The sequence below is a fragment of the Tiliqua scincoides genome, chromosome 1 (genome assembly GCF_035046505.1).
Source record: "Tiliqua scincoides isolate rTilSci1 chromosome 1, rTilSci1.hap2, whole genome shotgun sequence".
Lineage (NCBI taxonomy): Eukaryota > Metazoa > Chordata > Lepidosauria > Squamata > Scincidae > Tiliqua > Tiliqua scincoides.
The window spans coordinates 45,980,795-45,998,114 of record NC_089821.1 but is presented as its reverse complement, the minus strand read 5'-3'; the positions used below and the strand labels follow the sequence as shown (position 1 = coordinate 45,998,114).

Sequence of the window (17,320 nt, the reverse complement as noted above, 5' to 3'; positions counted from 1 at the left end):
TGACCTTATGTATTGCATATTTTAGTGCAAACATTATTAAAAAAATAAATTCCATAGGGAATTCTGTCTGCAGATTATGCTGAGTGTGATCAATCAGGTATGTACTTATTAATCTTGACACTGTATTATCAGTCTACATGTATGAGCAGTCAACATATCGGCATGATACTTTTGTAGAAAATTGCTACTTGTATAAAAGCCATTTGTTGGGTCGTAGGTACCACACTATTGGTTGTGCAATGATACTTGGCAGTAAAGTCCATTCTTGAAAACCTTCTTCACTTTTCAGGGAAGACTCTTTCCCCATCCCTGGATAATAAACTTCTGGAGTGTTGCAAAATCTTAGGTCCATAAATCCCCTATTTAAATTTTTTTTTTTCTGTTTAAACTTAACATAAGAACAGCCCCACTGGATCAGGCCATAGGCCTATCTATTCCAGCTTCCTGTATCTCACAGCGGCCCACCAAATGCCCCAGGGAGCACACCAGATAACAATAACGGCATCCTGGTGCCCTCCCTTGCATCTGTCATTCTGACATAGCCAATTTCTAAAATCAGGAGGTTGAACATACACATCATGGCCTGTAAACCGTAATGGATTTTTCTTCCAGAAACTTGTCCAATCCCCTTTTAAAGGCGTCCAGGCCAGATGCCATCACCACATCCTGTTGCAAGGAGTTCCAAAGACCAATCACACACTGAGTAAAGAATATTTTCTTTTGTCTGTCCTAACTCTCCCAACACTCAATTTTAGTGGATGTCCCCTGGTTCTAGTGTTATGTGAGAGTGTAAAGAGCATCTCTCTATCCACTTTTTCTTTCCCCTGCATAATTTTGTATGTCTCAATCATGTCCCCCCTCAGGCGTCTCTTTTCTAGGCTGAAGAGGCCCAAATGCGGTAGCCTTTTCTCATAAGGAAGGTGCCCCAGCCCCGTAATCATCTTAGTCGCTCTCTTTTGCACCTTTTCCATTTCCACTATATCCTTTTTGAGATGTGGTGACCAGAACTGGACGCAATACTCCAGGTGTGGCCTTACCATCAATTTGTACAAGGGTATTATAATATTAGCCGTTTTGTCCTCAGTACCTTTTCTAATGATCCCAAGCATAGAACTGGCCTTCTTCACTGCCGCCACACATTGGGTCGACACGTTCATCAAGCTGTCCACCACCACCCCAAGATCTCTTTCCTGATCTGTCACAGGCAGCTCAGAACCTATTAGCCTACATGTGCATTGCCCCAATGTGCATGACTTTACACTTACTGACATTGAAACACATCTGCCATTTTGCTGCCCATTCTGCCAGTTTGGAGAGATCCTTCTGGAGCTCCTCACAATCACTTCTGGTCTTCACCACTCGGAAAAATTTGGTGTCGTCTGCAAACTTTGCCACCTTACTGCTCACCCCTGTCTCCAGGTCATTTATGAAGAGGTTGAAAAGCACTGGTCCCAGCACAGATCCTTGGGGCACATCGCTTTTCACCTCTCTCCATTGCGCATTGACACCCACTCTCTGTTTCCTGGTCTTCAAGCAGGTCTCAATCCATGAGAGGACCTGTCCTCTAATTCCCTGACTGTGGAGTTTTTTCAGTAGCCTTTGGTGAGGGACCATGTCGAATGCCTTCTGAAAGTCCAGATATATAATGTCCACAGGTTCTCTCACAGCCACATGCCTGTTGACTTTTTCAAAGAATTCTATAAGGTTCGTGAGGCAAGACTTACCCTTACAGAAGCCATGCTGATTCTCTCTCAGCAAGGCTTGTTCGTCTATGTGTTTTGAGATTCTATCTTTGATGAGGCATTCCACCATCTTACCCGGTATAGATGTTAGGCTGACCGGCCTATAGTTTCCCGGGTCCCCCCCTCTTTCCCTTTTTAAAGATCGGCGTGACATTTGCTATTCTCCAGTCCTCTGGCACCGTGGCCGTTTTGAGGGACAAGTTGCATATTTTAGTCAAGAGATCAGCAACTTCATTCTTCAATTCCTTAATAACTCTAGGGTGGATGCCATCAGGGCCCGGTGAATTATTAATCTTTAATTTATCAATGAGGTCTGAAACATCTTCTCTTTTCACCTCTATCTGACTTAAATTTGAACTTAATTTGAACATTTGAACTTAATGAAATTGGCCTAGGTTTCAAAATGCTTTTGGGTCCCCATTAAATCTTATTTGTAATTTCTTTATTCCTGTGAGTCTCAAAATTTTCTTTCCCATTTATTACTTAAAATGTGCTGAATTGTACTAATGAAAGGGAAATGCTGTTTGTCTGTAATGGGTATATTTTGAAATAGAAAATTTAGTATGTGTGAAGCAATTTTAATAGAATTGCTTCAGTGTCAATTAAACCTAATTATAATGCCCTTTTAAAGTACAGGAGAAGACATAACTTAACATTATGGAATTCAGAAATGGGGTTAAGAAAAATTATGATAGAATTCAATGAAGGCTTATCAGCATGTGAGCTCTCCCTAAAAATCAGATGTGGCAATGTTTCTGTTCGATGTGGCAGCAGAGAACTAAAGCCAGAAACCCAATGAATATGAAAATGTCCTTTGTGCTCTTGTTTACATTCAAAGAAAATGCATAAGCTCTCTTTTAACCCTTGCCTTAAAAAAAAGCTTTTGGAAAGACAGGAGAAAAAAAACTCTGAAATTGTTGATGTACGTTTTGTAATTTTGTTTAACAAAGTAATTAAAAAACGGGGAAGGGAATCTCTTTAGAGCCAAATTCTGTTTTGTTAAGCTAGGCAGCCAAGGTTTGTACAGCTGCAACTGTGAAGATAACTTTAACCCGTTCCTTACAATATTACCATGAAGTATATTCCTTAATTTGTGACTGGCCTTCCTGTCCCCCTCCTTAAAAGTTGCATCTTTTTCAAATAGTTTAGTTTTGTTTTTTTTAAAGCACATATCAAACTGGTTCAGATATAATGATAAATCATGGGGTGGCATCCAGATTCATGCCCTACTTTTGCATAACAAAGCACAAACGCAACAGTAACACTCCATGAATTTGCACAAGTGCTGGAGGAATAACAGGTGAATTAAAAGATTTTTAAAAAACCTCATTTCAGAAAATGCAAAAACTTTTAATACTTAAGAATCTGTTGCCCTCCCTTCTAATAGATGGTTCCCAAAGCTGTATCAGTCTATTAAAAGCTCTACATGCCTAGTTATTACCATGGTGAAGGCCACAACCAGCTCTATTGTGGAGATGAATGTATCAGTCTCCAAACTGAAGATTATAAGTTGTACAAAGCTTTGATAACTGTGTTATCAGCACAGAGATATCTGCTGTATGTGCAGTTCTTAAGAGCATCATCAAACCAAATTGTCCAGTTATGCTTGGAATTGCCATTGATATTATAGGAGATACTCATGTCTGTTTTGCATCTTTTGTAGTGTTTTGCATTTTCATTGGATATGATATTTATGTCATTTGGTGTGGTTGAGGATTCCCCCTCCAAGATGTCCCATCTTGATACCTTGCCATATTTTTCTCTGTTCTGGACTCCCGTCTGCGCATCACTGCTGCCGCTCATCAAGCAGGGTGTGTGCATGTGCCATTCATCTTCTTTCAAACTGGCTGACACCTCTGTCATTTCCTACAAAGTCATTATAGCCCTCCACTTCTTCCCCCTCAAGATCATTTCTGAGATCACTATATGCTTCTAAAAGTTTAATATGCAAATCTTGATCATATTTTCAGGATATGGGAGAGTCCAACTGTCATGGTGGGAGAGCTCAATCATCATATGGACCACCCTTTCAGCAGCACTGCTTCTGCCAAGTCCTCACTTTGCAGCTCCAACTTCTCCTTATTCTTCCCACATCTCCACCCTGTTTGGGAGTTTGTGCTTGTAGTGGTTGCACAAGAATTGGAAGTATATTAGCATAGTATTGCACAGTCATTCTTGGTGCATCTGTCAGCAGATAGACTGGAACACCAATGGCAGAACTGTAATTGCACCAGTGGCCAAGGGCATACACCATATCCTATGCAGTTCTGACTGCATTTCAGATGTATAGGATTGCATCATTCGTCTTCAAATGCAAGATGGAGTAAACCCTGCACATCTATTAGTCTTGCTTTTGTTAGATCACACTCTGATAATCCTGGTTCGTTAGGATTATTTTTGTGCCAATGCACCATGTTGCCACTGACACATCTGTGTGCAAGTCCTGTTCGAGATCTGCAAGATCTGTTAAAGCATTGGTCACCTGTTCAAATGTGTTGATCCGCTGCTCCTATGAAACATGTTTTCAGAAAGACAACCTGGTCATTACTGCTGTTTATGTATTGCTCAGTGACATGGAGTACTGTGAATACTCAACACATATGTGAATCTGAGTTCTAATCTCTTGTGGATGCCAGTTTGGCTGCCTATGGCAAAGCTGCTGCTTGTTGATGGAGTTGTGCGCCGAGTTTTCCAAAACAATCTCTCCTAAGGCAAAGCCTTCAGAACCATGGATGCTCTCACTTGAGTCGTGGAAATAGTATCCTCTTCTGTTCTAGCCCCTTCCTCTGTTCCAGCCCTCTTCCTCTTCTGTTCCAGCCCCTTCTTCCTTTTACAACATTGTGTGATATCCCAAGGGAGAGAATGGGGACTTGAAGTGGCCTGGAACACTGGCAGGGACAAGTGAAGCAGTGGGGAGCAGACGGGGGCACTGGCAACTGTTGCCTGACCCTGCAACCCAATGTAACTGTCTCAGATTCCCTTATGATCAGGACAGCCCTGGTTTTGTTGTAACCATTCAAAGCAGGATTGGAAACCATGGATTATCTGTATTGATAAGCTGTGGTTTGCATTTGCTCTGGTCTCCTATGGTTTTGCTTAATCCAGGAAGGAGGGACGAAGCGGAGGTAATAGGAGAGATCACATGAGCCTGGAGGTCTTTGGAGGCTCCTTCCTATAGCACCAAATTGTGGCTGGTCACTGCATCTGAATCAGCCCACTGTAATTACATTGCTTCTTGAGTGAGTAACCACTTTTACAATTCACATTTAATAGAAGTGTGGCATTTTATGGTGGGATTCTTCTGTTTCTTCCTCATAGCCTCTGTCCAGGCACACCAATGGGACTTTTGCTCTTGCATGGAGACTCATTCAGAATCTTCTTGATCTTAGTCTAAAGGCAGCTTGGTATGCACCAAGGAGCACAATGGGGCATGTTCAGCATTCTCCTGCTCAGTTTTTTTATTGAACACTGTAGCTGTAGCATTGTTAGAGATTTTCTCTTGCGTGTGTAACTAATTAAGAGTGTTCTCAACTGAACTTAGCCCTGCTTTCCTTTTCTTCTTTCTCTGTATCCTAGTCTCAGAATTCTGACTGTTTGCAATTTGTTTCCTCACGTTTGGCACTTGTCCTCTGTGGCTCTGTAGAGGGCCTACAGACTCAGTAGGCGCTGTCTTTCAAGAATCACAGAGATGGTGGAAAGCTGCCTTCAACAGACAGCAGGTTTGCAGTTTGTAATAATACACTGAAATAAATGTAAACTTCTGTTAAACTTTGCTAGCTGAAAAATAATATTCAAACACCTTTGTAACAGCATATAACAGATCCTGAAATACTGAATTTCTTTTAATATAGTTTTGGTTGTCCACAAAGCCAGTCCAAATAAAAAGGGATAACATCCTGAAAGATGCTCACATTTGCTATATTTAGCATGTTTACAAGCATTTTTGTTTGTTTTAAATGTTTAGGCATAAAACCCTGAATGCTTTTATCATAAGTTGAATTGTGCCTACTAAGATACAGTTAAGAATTCAAGATGCAGTTATTCCTGAGAGCACTTCTTAAGAAGTAAGTATCTTTGAATTCAGTTCAAAGAATTTTTGCTTTTGAGCAAACATGTTGATGACTGGGCTGTAAGACCCATACTATTTGCTGATAGGTTAAATGTGAAATGCACTAAGTTGAAAAGTGCTTAGGGCTAGCTGGAATGCACCATTAAAAAAAAATTAACCAGGACATTTAGTTTACGCCAAATATGTTTAAGTAATTCCCACCATGTTCCAGTTCAAGTTGTGTGTATTTACATATGATTAGTTGTGCCAGAAGGCACATCCATTGAAAGCTAGGCAGCGTCTGTGCAGCTGCCTTTCACCTGCAGGTTCCAATCTATCAAGCAAACCATGCCTGGAAGCCTGCTTCTACTTGACTGCATTGGGGCATACAGCAAAAATATCTGCCTGGAGTTTAATTCAGAGTAGCACAAAGCTGCTTGCGCAAAAGGACTTTGTCACTTCCCTTCTTCCAGCATCAGCTTCTACAAGTCTCTTCCCAATGGCTGAAGGGCCCAGAAGATCAGATTTTCAGGGATGCATGAGGGGATGCAGCTGAACGGAGAAAAAGGGCAAATACCCTCCCATGAGTGTATGAGCACAGAAATGCCTTCCATTCACTCCTGGGGGGGACAGAGTGGATCTGTGCCATGGCTTTAAAAGGAAGTATGAAACATTTTTAAAACCCGCAATGACCTAGCTGTAGGAAACCACAAGAACAAATATTTCCTGTATATAAGAACCTAGAGACCATTTTCAGAAAATGGTATATGGTAACACCTCTGATTGCAGCGACCTCAAGACATAAGCTGTATAAAAATAGAAGAGGACTAGAAAGAGACCCTGGTGTGCCGTGAACTCTTCTGTTTTTTTTCCAAATAGATTTCAGGTAGCAAATGGTCTGCTGCCCAATTTTCATATTTTACCTCAAGGAGTTAAAAATCCAGAGCTGTGCTTAATGAACCAGATGCTCTTTAACAGTAACATTGTTCATATTGTTTAGATTATCCTGTTGCAAGTACAGTGCCTCGTTTACCTTTTATGGAAGAAAGTGTGGAAAATTGACCACAGATGTACGTAGCCAGGAATGAAGGCTGAGGCAACGCTGACCAAGCCTCCCTCTTAGCACAATTGATCCTGTAGATAAAAAAGAAATACAGAAATGTGAAGAGGCAGCATGAGAAATCTCAAGCATTACCTATTTGAATACGTACTTGGAGAGCTCCAAGCTGCTGAAGAACCCATTTTTCTTAAATGTCAGATGGGGCGGTTTCACTAGTACAGTTTTACTTCCTTTCAGTTACATTATAAGCAACTTTGAGCCCAATCCTATGCATGTCTACTCAGAAGTAAGTCCCATTATAGTCAGTGGGGCTTACTCCCAGGAAAGTGTGAATAGGATTGTAGCCTTAGACACATATGTAACCCAAGTATGAAACAGCCAACATTTTATATAAAATATCTGTTTTCATTTCTCCTGCTTTTAAAGCAGGTAAGAGAAGAAACTTACTTCAAACGCTCTTCACAGTCAAAAAAATAAATAAGAGGATTACTTTTTTTTTCTTCCTGCATAACAAGGCAGCATACACTCACTATGTAGCTTTGATTACTATCGGAAACGAAAGCTGTGTCAAACTAATTAGCTAGGACATTGCTTACTTTTGGTCATGTGTGTTTGAATTTGCCTTGTACCTTCAAAGGATTGTTTCAATACAAACAGGTTTCTTCACCAAGATCTCGGTTTTAACTGTAGAACATTTAAAGTGGCATAAAGGAGAACGGCAAATGAAAAGCTGCAACCTCTGTTCTGTAAAGTCCTTTTGTTTCTTATCATTTTTCTTTCTCTCTCTCTCATTTCCTTCCTGTTACTGATGGCTGATGTCAAATTGCATTTACTTCTGGCAAGTGGCTCCCTTCTGGAGTTTCAATGCTGACACTATAGCATTTGCATGCAGGTGCTCCTGATACAGAACACAGCTGCTCTGGCTTGCATAGCCCCTGGAACTACTCCCAGGCCAAATTCATAAACCCATTCTATATTTGAAGCTACTGAAGGTGAAAATACTGAGTGAGTTTGGATAAATTGAATGCCTTGGCTCATGTGCCTTGAGCTGATGAAAATACAACTTGCTGGATATCCTACACACCTGAATATACTTATCATGTAGATGCATAAGATGGTGATATATAAACCATGAGCTGTAGGTTCAAATTCAACCCCAGAGCTACTGGTTTTCCATTATGATGTTATGTCAGTGGTTCCCAAACTTCTCTATCTATATCAGTCCGCTAAGTATGGAGAAGAACTTTCTCAGATTTCTAATCGGTGCAGAGGTGAACCTGGGTTGGCTTGTACTGCAACACTTGTGTTCAGTTACAGAACATAGGATGGTCGTTTGGGCCTTGACTGGTAGACGTATGTAGTCTGTTTTGCTTATTGCTTCCAGTCTAGAACACTGTTGGTGGCTGTCAGACTTGTGGTATCAGTAATAAAATACTGTAGAGGAAAATATCCTGTAAAACACTTAAATTTTTGTTTCTCTCGTTTTACTAATAGGGGGGGAATCCATCTTGCTAATCTGGCTGTGACTATCCTCTCAAGCTGTTATTGTAGCATCTTGCATTCACTTATAAGGCCATATGAAATATGACTTCAGTTGCATCGTTGACCCTGACATGCTTGGGTTTTCCCTATAAAAAGTAAGCTGGGGGAACCAACTTGGGATCAAATCAGAGTTTTTTTTAACCCTATTTCTCATCACAATACCACACCTGTGGGTGACGTTTACAGGAGAAAAAAGAGCACACCAGGGTCAGTGATCTGTTTAAAGTTCCCTTGAGTTTGACCTTCATGTGAGTCAGGCCTACCAGTGGCTTCTAGTCATGATGTCTGTGCACTGCCTCCCAGGTTTAGCAGCAACATGCCTCTGAATATTGACTGCAAGGGGGCAATGGTAGGACAGAAGTATGCCTTTCCTGTTTGTGGACATCTTAGAGGCAACTGATGGGTCGCTGTGGGACTCATCCACAGGACTAGATGGGTCTTTGGATTCAGCAGGGCTCGTCTTGTTTCCCCCCCCCCCTTATGACTACTGCAGGGTATGTGTGTGTATGTCTCTCTGTGTGTGTATCTGGCACTTAGGGTATTTCCAATAAAAAAGGAACTTGCAATAGTAATAATAAAAATAATTTAACCATAATTTATGCGACTTAAACCACCTACTACACTAAACAAATGGAAAGTTGCAATAAAACAAAAGTTTGCCATGTTTTCCTTTATCAAGCAGATGGAACTGTTTAAAAATAAAAAATGCAGTATAACCAAATGCTGCTTGGAGAGAGAAAGAGAGATTTCACATATTGATCTCCATCTTTCTTCCCCCCCCCCCCCTCTGTTCCCACAGAGCACCAGAAGAATATTTGTAGTGCCTGTGGTGGGACCTGAATATGACAGAGTGGTTGGCTTCATTACTTATTTATATTCAAGATTTTTATCTTGCTTTCTTACACAAAGTGTTTCTGTAGATTTTGCACCTTTATAAATATTCATGGTTGCGGAAGAGAGATGATGGGTGTACTAGGAGATATAGACTGACAATATGTTAGAATGGCTTAGGTCTTGAAAGCTGTGATACTGAAGTCACCTTTGAGTTTTATTTAATCAGGGTGGGTAGAATATGCTTTAAGCCATTTCTGCCCAATGTTGTATATATGCAACAGGGATCAAATGTGTTCACCTGTGGGCTGGGCAGAAATGGATTAAGGAATGAGTAACTGATGTTGATTTTAAAGGATGTAATTAATTAGGCTTACTGTCTTTTCCTTGCTTTCTGCCTCTTGGAATTATCTCTCTTAAACAATAATTCTGAATCAATCCCTAGAATCTAAGGCAGTTCTAATTATATTTATTTTAAAAACCAATAATAAGAAACTTTTTTCATTCCATGAAATATAATCAAGCAGCAGCTGTTGCTCCAAAATGTAGGTGCACTCGAGGTATCCAACTACTCTCAGTAATGGAGTCTGGTGGATCCAAAACCAGGGCCGAATACATTGGCAATGCGGTCCACAGGACATGCTTTTTCCAAGGTGTACAACAGCTGTTCATGCTTCAGTTTGACTGCCATGGAAGAGTACCATATACACATGATATCAGGCCATCAACCTGACACAATCTAGACTACAGTTGTGCCACAACTGGAAAGTAAGCAAGAGCTTTTATGCAGAGCAGATACCTTAAGAAAGTGAATCAAATCATAGACATCAGGTCAAGTCACAGATAGTTTGCATGATGTTATCAAGGAGTAAAGCATGTTGAAGATGCGTATAAGAAAAAAGGTATTCACTTTATAGATGGGGAATAAGACACCATTGTCTGAGAGATCATACATATTGGGGGTTTTTTTCACTCTCATGCATGCAAGTGGACTCATATAACCTGATGTAAACGAGCCCACCCTTCTCTCTGTCTGAATACCGGATGCTAAGGAGGAAAAACAAGAAATGCCATTGCCCTTGTGTCCTGTATTGACTGGTTACTGCTATAATCATACTGGTGGACAAGATGGGGACAAGTGACTTCACCAAGGGCCACTTGCTGCAACACAAACCATTTCACAGATGCCAAATCAAGTTCAAGTTTATTAGGTTGATCAGCCCATTAGCCACACACCTATTTATCTAAAATCTTAAAACCAGAGTTTAAAACCACATAGAAACAGAATTTGGCTATATCCACAACACACTCTTTACAAAGACTACTTAACAGTAATTTCAGTCTTAAAGAGTACAAAAACCTAGAAAATTTATGTATCAATTTCTTTAAGAATCGATCTCTCCCTGCTGTATATTTTGGGCATCGGAAAAAGATATGCACCGGGGTTTCTAATTCAGTTAAGGGACAATCACAATAACGCTGCTCAGGAGGGATCCTTTGAAAACGACCCTTCATTTGTGCTGTTGGTAAAGCATTGCATCGTGCAATCCTATAAGCACGCCTCAACTTGGGAACCATCAGTACATAAAAATAAATAGGTAAAGAAAATTTAGTGGGAAATTTAATTCCGAAATAGGAAGGGAAGCATTTACGCTTAGCCTCCCTTAGAAGGCAATCTCAGTCTTGAATTAATAGCTTTTCAACAAGCAGCGAATGGATTCTTCCACTGAATTTTTCTAGTGATTGTAGGCCCAGCTCACATATTTTCATATTAATGTTGTTATTCCGTTTTACCCAGCAGCATTCTTGTGCTGCTAGTTTTGTGAAAATAGGAAGATTTTCAGCAATTGTAAGTCCGTATTTAAATCCGATAGTAGCTTTCCAAATCAAGGTTGAAATCTTTGGAAGTCCCAATTCCAAGCATATAACTTCAGAGACTATACATGGGGGTAGGGCTAAAAGCTTCCGAAAAAAGACTTGCTGGAGTCACTCAATTTGTTCTATTGATCCCAAAAACCAGATCGGTGAGCCATATAACATACATGGCAATACCATTGCTTTATGTGCCTTTAGGAGTGCTGGCACTGACTGTCCTCCTTTGATGTAAAAAATTTTTCTCAATGCTAGCAGCGTCAATTCAGTTTTCCCTTTAAGATACTGTATATGTTTGGACCATGCAAGGTTAGTTTGGTTGGTTGGCAACCTTCAGTCTCAAAAGACTATGATATAAGCCCTAGATTGGAACACTACTCCAAGATAGCAAAATTCATTAACCAACTGCAACTTATACGGGCCAATTTTCCATCTCTCATTGGTCCTTCTTATTGATTTTGTAAAAACCATTATTTTAGATTTATCCTCATTTATTTCTAATAGTTCTTCACTACAGTAAGCAATAAATGCTTTAATGGCACGTTTAAGACCAGTCTGAGTTCTGGACAATAGAACAATATCATCAGCATATAAAGGCAGGAACTGGTTTGTTATCTAAGCATGGTGCATGAGATAGAGATTAAATAAATGCAGCGCAAGAACACATCCCTGCCTAACCCCTCTTTCAAGAGATATGGGGCAGGAAATAGCTCCATCTTTGTTTAGTTTAACATATAAGGAGTTTCTAGTATATAAATTCATTATTAATTTTAACAATCTTTTAGGCATAGATGTAGAATTCATTTTATTCCAGAGTCTTGCGTGAGACACTGAGTCAAAGGCAGCTCTTCGATCTATAAATGCTGCATATAAGGTGCCGGGAACGTTTAATGCATATTTACTTATCAATGATGCCAAAGTAAAGCAATAATTGATACTAGAGTAGCCTTTCCTGATCCCCGCTTGCTAGTATCTTCTCCTGTTATATCCAATCCAGCAGTTTCTCTTGCAATAGAGATGCAAACATCTTGCCAATCACTGTTAAGACGCCAAATCAGTGAACGCAGTTCACTCCCCCCAAAATCTTTCAGTTATGGCCCAATCCTATGGGAGCGTTATGCACACTTTGCAACAGTCACTGATGCAGCACTGCTGGTGCACATGGCCTAGCCACTGTAGCTAGTGGCTGGGTCTGCGTGAGGATAGACCGGGTTTTCCCGTTGGAGCCAGTAAGGCCATGCAGGAGAAGGGTGGCAGGGAGGGTGTGGAATGGAGTTAGGAAGGGGCAGTTGAATGTCTAAATTATTTATAGAATCAAACTGGTCACAGAGTCTAGTTCTTGAAAGCTGATGTTTTTATAATATTTATATGCCACTTTTGAACAAAAAGTTCTCAAAACTGTTTACATAGCAAAGGAATAAGAAAATGGTTCATAAGCAATGGAACATCTATGCAAATAAATCTCAGATAAGGTGGTTGTTATTTTTATAAACAAAGTTTGTTTTGTTAGTTCAAAACAATATTGGGTTGTGTGATCCCTCCCATTCCATCCCATGTACTGACAGGGGCGGCAGTATATTCTGCCTTACCTGGCTATTTAATTTATCCTTATCCTCTCATGTTGCATTCCCTCTCAGCCTGACCTCCCAGCTGAATGTGGAGAAGAACTGGTGAAAATGCTGCACCATCACCCCCAGCTTGAATGCTGTATATCAAGAATAGAAGGTGGCTCGCATAAAAGCAAAGTGGCACTGGGCTACAACCCATTATTTTTATGTTTAGCATCCTGTTTCTGCACTGGCCTACCAGATGCCCCTGGGAAGCCCACAAATAAGAGATGTAGATAATACCCTTCTGAAAGGTTCAGAAGCTCTTTAAGATTTGTGACAAACCTTAAGTGCTATGACCAAAATCTGCTGCATACAGCTGCTACTGGAAATTGGAATGTGTCTTTATATAAATTCCCCCCTGCCTTTCCTACCGTACGCACACAGTATGGAATACCGAATCGTGCTTGGTGCAGGTCTCCTTTCATGCCTGATGACAGCAGCTCGCAACTAGTATTTCAAGGAAAAACCCATATATCTGCTGTAATCAACCCAAGATTGTTAGTAGGATGAAAGGCTCAGATTAATGTGCTCTGCAAAATGGAAATTTTTGCCTATGTTTTCATTGTTGAGATAGCGACCACACAATTGTGTGTATGGAAAGAAATAATGTATGGTGATAGAACTAAAAAAATTAAAAGCTTTTTTCCAGAATGAATATAGCACTGAAATTCTTCATGTATGAATATTACCCACATAAATGGGTCACGAGTCTACTGATAAAGGCAGAGTAAATCAAAATTTTTTTTTGTTTTTGATCCCTCTACTGTTGTCAACCCTATAAAACCATAGCCACTCAGTTGGGAGTCTCAATCCTATCTAACTCCCCTTGCAGTGATGCAGCGGCACTAAAGTAGTGTATGCTGTATCCTACGGAGGATTTTTGGCATGTTGAGGCCTCCTTGGGGTAAGAGAGCATTTGTTCCCTTGGCCAAGGGTAATCTCCTGCAGCCGCTGTGGGTCAACTCAGATCTCCCCTAACAATTTTGCTGACTGGTATTGCCATGTCGACTGATGAAGGTGGATCACCCATGAAGGAGATTAGGATGGATTTGGCAGCTGCCGCTGCTGCTGAACCTGCCCCCTTCCTAGGCCTGATCCACTCTCCTCCCTCTCCGTTAACCTCCTCATTCCTCCCATTTCCTGTCCTGTTCCACCCCATCTCCCTCTCTGTGAGGTCTTGCCATCAGTGGAGAACATCTGATGCCCATCATTGTGTAAACCTGGCCATTGACTGCTTGCAGTGGTGAACAGGCCACACTTCCCAGTGTTGTCATGTTTGTGACAGCCACAAAGCCATTCTTGCCCCCAGAACGGTCGTTCCGGCAGCATAAGCAGCCCATAGTATTGGTCACAATAACGTTCATGCTTTCTTGTGAGTAATCCCCATTGAACACAATAAAACTTACTTCTGAGTAGAAATACCTAGGATTGCACTGCCAATTACTTACATATAAAACCCATGCAAGTAACTATGTAAGGACATCAAAATGTCATTAAATGTGTGTGATGGAATTGACCTCTAGAGAATCCTTGCAAGTTTACTAGTAATTTGTAAAAAATGCAAGAAAATGGGATGAATATTACAGAATAGTGTAGTGAGTCGAAGGAAAAATATTGATAATGCAACCTCAGCAAGAATAGGAACTTTGTTTCTTTAAACAAGTCTTGAAATCAAGGCATATTATTCTTGACAAGGCTAGGCCAAATATGTTTAATCATAGCATCTATTTGGAGAAAGTACACTATTGTGTAACCCATGGGAATAAAATAAACTTTTTAACATTGAGTAAATAAACCAATGTTGGCTTAGGTTGGATGATTCCACTCAAACTATTGTAATATTGTCAACTTGTTATTAAATTTTTACTTATTTGTTGCCACACTCTACAGAGTGCTGTAGACAGCATAAAAGTATTATCTAGCTAGAAAACAAATCCCTGTTGGTTTGTATTCTTGCATTTAACCTGGATAAATAGTTTAAAAACCTCATAACTTTCTACTGTGCATTTTTAATTATCAAATTGGCCTTGCAAACTGCTTTAAACCTGTATAGAAAACAATGCACGTCTATCAGCAGCATTTTAAATGCCTTCTAGCACTAAACTCCAGTATTCACTCCACACATTTCAGTAATGGGCCACTTGTTCAATAAAATTATCCAAAGCCGCATGCACAATTTAATATATCAATAACTGAAAAACTACATTTTTAATGTGATTTGAAAGCAAGCCCCAAATGACAGTCAAAAGTCTTTGGAGGTGATTGTTGAAAACAGTTTAACTACCTCTTGATAGGCAGTCAATGATTAGGATTTGTGAAATGTTTTCATGCCATGGCAGATTTAAATTCATCCACAGATATAACATGGAGCAGATCCCCCCTCCAAATAGCCTAAGGCAGTGTTTCTCATATGACCTTCATGTGACCTGCATGTTGGGACCCACTAGGTGGGTCGTGAGCCAATTTCCGGTGGGTATCCATTCATTTCAATATTTTATTTTTAATATAGTAGACTTGATGCTACGAAGGTATGTGTCTGCATTTGGAGAAATGTTACAGACCTGTACTTTTAACAAGCTACTACTTATATTATTTTAACAATGATAGTAAATGGAACTTACTCTTGGCTAAGTGTGAGTAGGATTGCAGCCTAGGATTGCTAAAAATTTTCCTGCTTGATGATATCACTTCTGGTAAGTCCTGACAGATTCTCATTCTAAAAAGCGGGTCCCGGTTCTAAATGTTTGAGAACCACTGGACTAAGGGAAAATGCAGGTCATATCCAGCTGAATCTTCTGAACTGCCTCCACAGACATTTCTGTATACAGTTTTTGTGATCCAGTTAAGTTGCCATGACCCTCCATGCAGGAATGGGGAAATTGTGGCAAAACAAAAGCAACCATGATCTTCCAAGCCCCCTGAGAGTTAGAGCTGCCCCTCGGGAAGATGGGGAAATAACAGCAGGTTACATAGGTCAATAGTGGTGGGTTGTACTAGCTTACTAAGGCAAGCCAGTGTGATGTTACATATACAGGCTGCAATCCTAACCACACTTTCCTGAGAGTAAGCCTCATTGGACAAAATAGGACTTACTTCTGAGTAGACCTGGTTAGGATTGTGCCCACAGTTACACAAACATTGTCCCTGATTACTTTGGCATTTACCTGATCAGAACATCACATAGATTTGTAATTGATCTCCTGTGGAATGGCATTGCTCCTTCTGTCTTGATGTTTCTCTAGGATATCAGAAACATAGAAGACACCAGAATTAGATCAAGTGCATGACAAAAGGAAATAACTGCATTTCCTCTGTATAGGCAACTTGCTGCATAGTTTTGCTTAATAGTTTGTCTTCTTTTGTTATTAGTTTTTTATTATAAATTTATAAATTTTTATTAGTTACTCAGGAAGCAAACTCATGGAGGTCAGATTATTTAGCATACTTATTAAATGAAAAGTAATTAGTAGTAGTTTGAGAAGATAGAGGTTCAGTTTTTGTGTGGGTCTCTTTAGCCTGGTAGAAGCTCACCAGAATGGCTTTTGCAGTAGCAGTATTGCCACACTCGGAACTCATTGTCTTTTGATGTTGCATAGCTGTTCACCTATATCAGCTATATTTTTCTGCCTTTTGATAGAAGGTAAAAAATGATTGTGGGTAGACAAGATTTCCCTTGTGGCTTTCTCTTCCCAAAACTAAACTAATAGGATATGATATCAAATGTTGTGGAGTGGTTCTTGTGGTTTCTACAAGGTGAGAATTTGCTTGCATATTTTTGAAAATGAGCAGAATTGTTTTTAAATAAAAAGTGACAATGATGCTGAATATTATTTGTGTATCGGAAGCATCTACTTCTTCAAAGTGCTGATTGCATGAGATCTATTAGTAATTAAATTGGTTGACATACAATGTCGGGTAAAAATGCATTTTCTCCCCACTGCTCTCTGGATTTTCTCATGGCCTCGATAATTTTATCCTATTAACATCAAACATGCAGGTAACTTTAGAACCCTGCATCTGCATTATTTCTAGGAAGGCACAATATAATTAGAAATGACAATAATTGGCATTACATAGTTTAATTAAATTTCCTTCTCTGTGAACCAAAACCTTTTAACCAACCATTCCAGTGCTATTACTGTATTTTATGTTATGTGGCTAAGTGTGCTATGTGGCTGATATGGTATTTATCCATTTTCACAAATTAAGCTATTAGTATTATGTTGCCTCTAAATTGTTTCTTGAGCTGATGGGCAAAAGCACCTGAGAGAGAATTTCCCACCCTTCCTTGCTAAACTTCCTGTTTTCACTAAGCTGAAAATTGTGGGGTTGGCAGGACAATTGTTCGTGATGGTTGGAAAGGCAAGTCTGCAGGATGATGTGGTGGACTTCTTCTTGCTTGGAAGAAGAAAAGCCTGAGGGTTTCTTTTCCTAAATGAGAAAGAGGGTAGAAATCACTGGTTTCTTCTAAACATTAGGAAAAGGAATGAAGTTTTATATGAGAAGCAAGATTTCTATTTACGTAGAAGGAAATGCATACACAATTTCAATGTTGTCCTATGTAGGGTGGGTTTAAGAGGTTATAACCTGAACTTCTCAACTAAATAATTATTCT

At 39.9% G+C, this 17,320-nt stretch overlaps 1 protein-coding gene across 2 annotated transcripts in view; it reads left to right on the top strand.

The window, feature by feature from the left end:
• The window catches only part of PARVA (parvin alpha), an 87,855-nt gene that overhangs the window by 24,471 nt on the left and 46,064 nt on the right, over window positions 1–17,320 (top strand). The gene's annotated exons all lie outside the window — the stretch shown is intronic.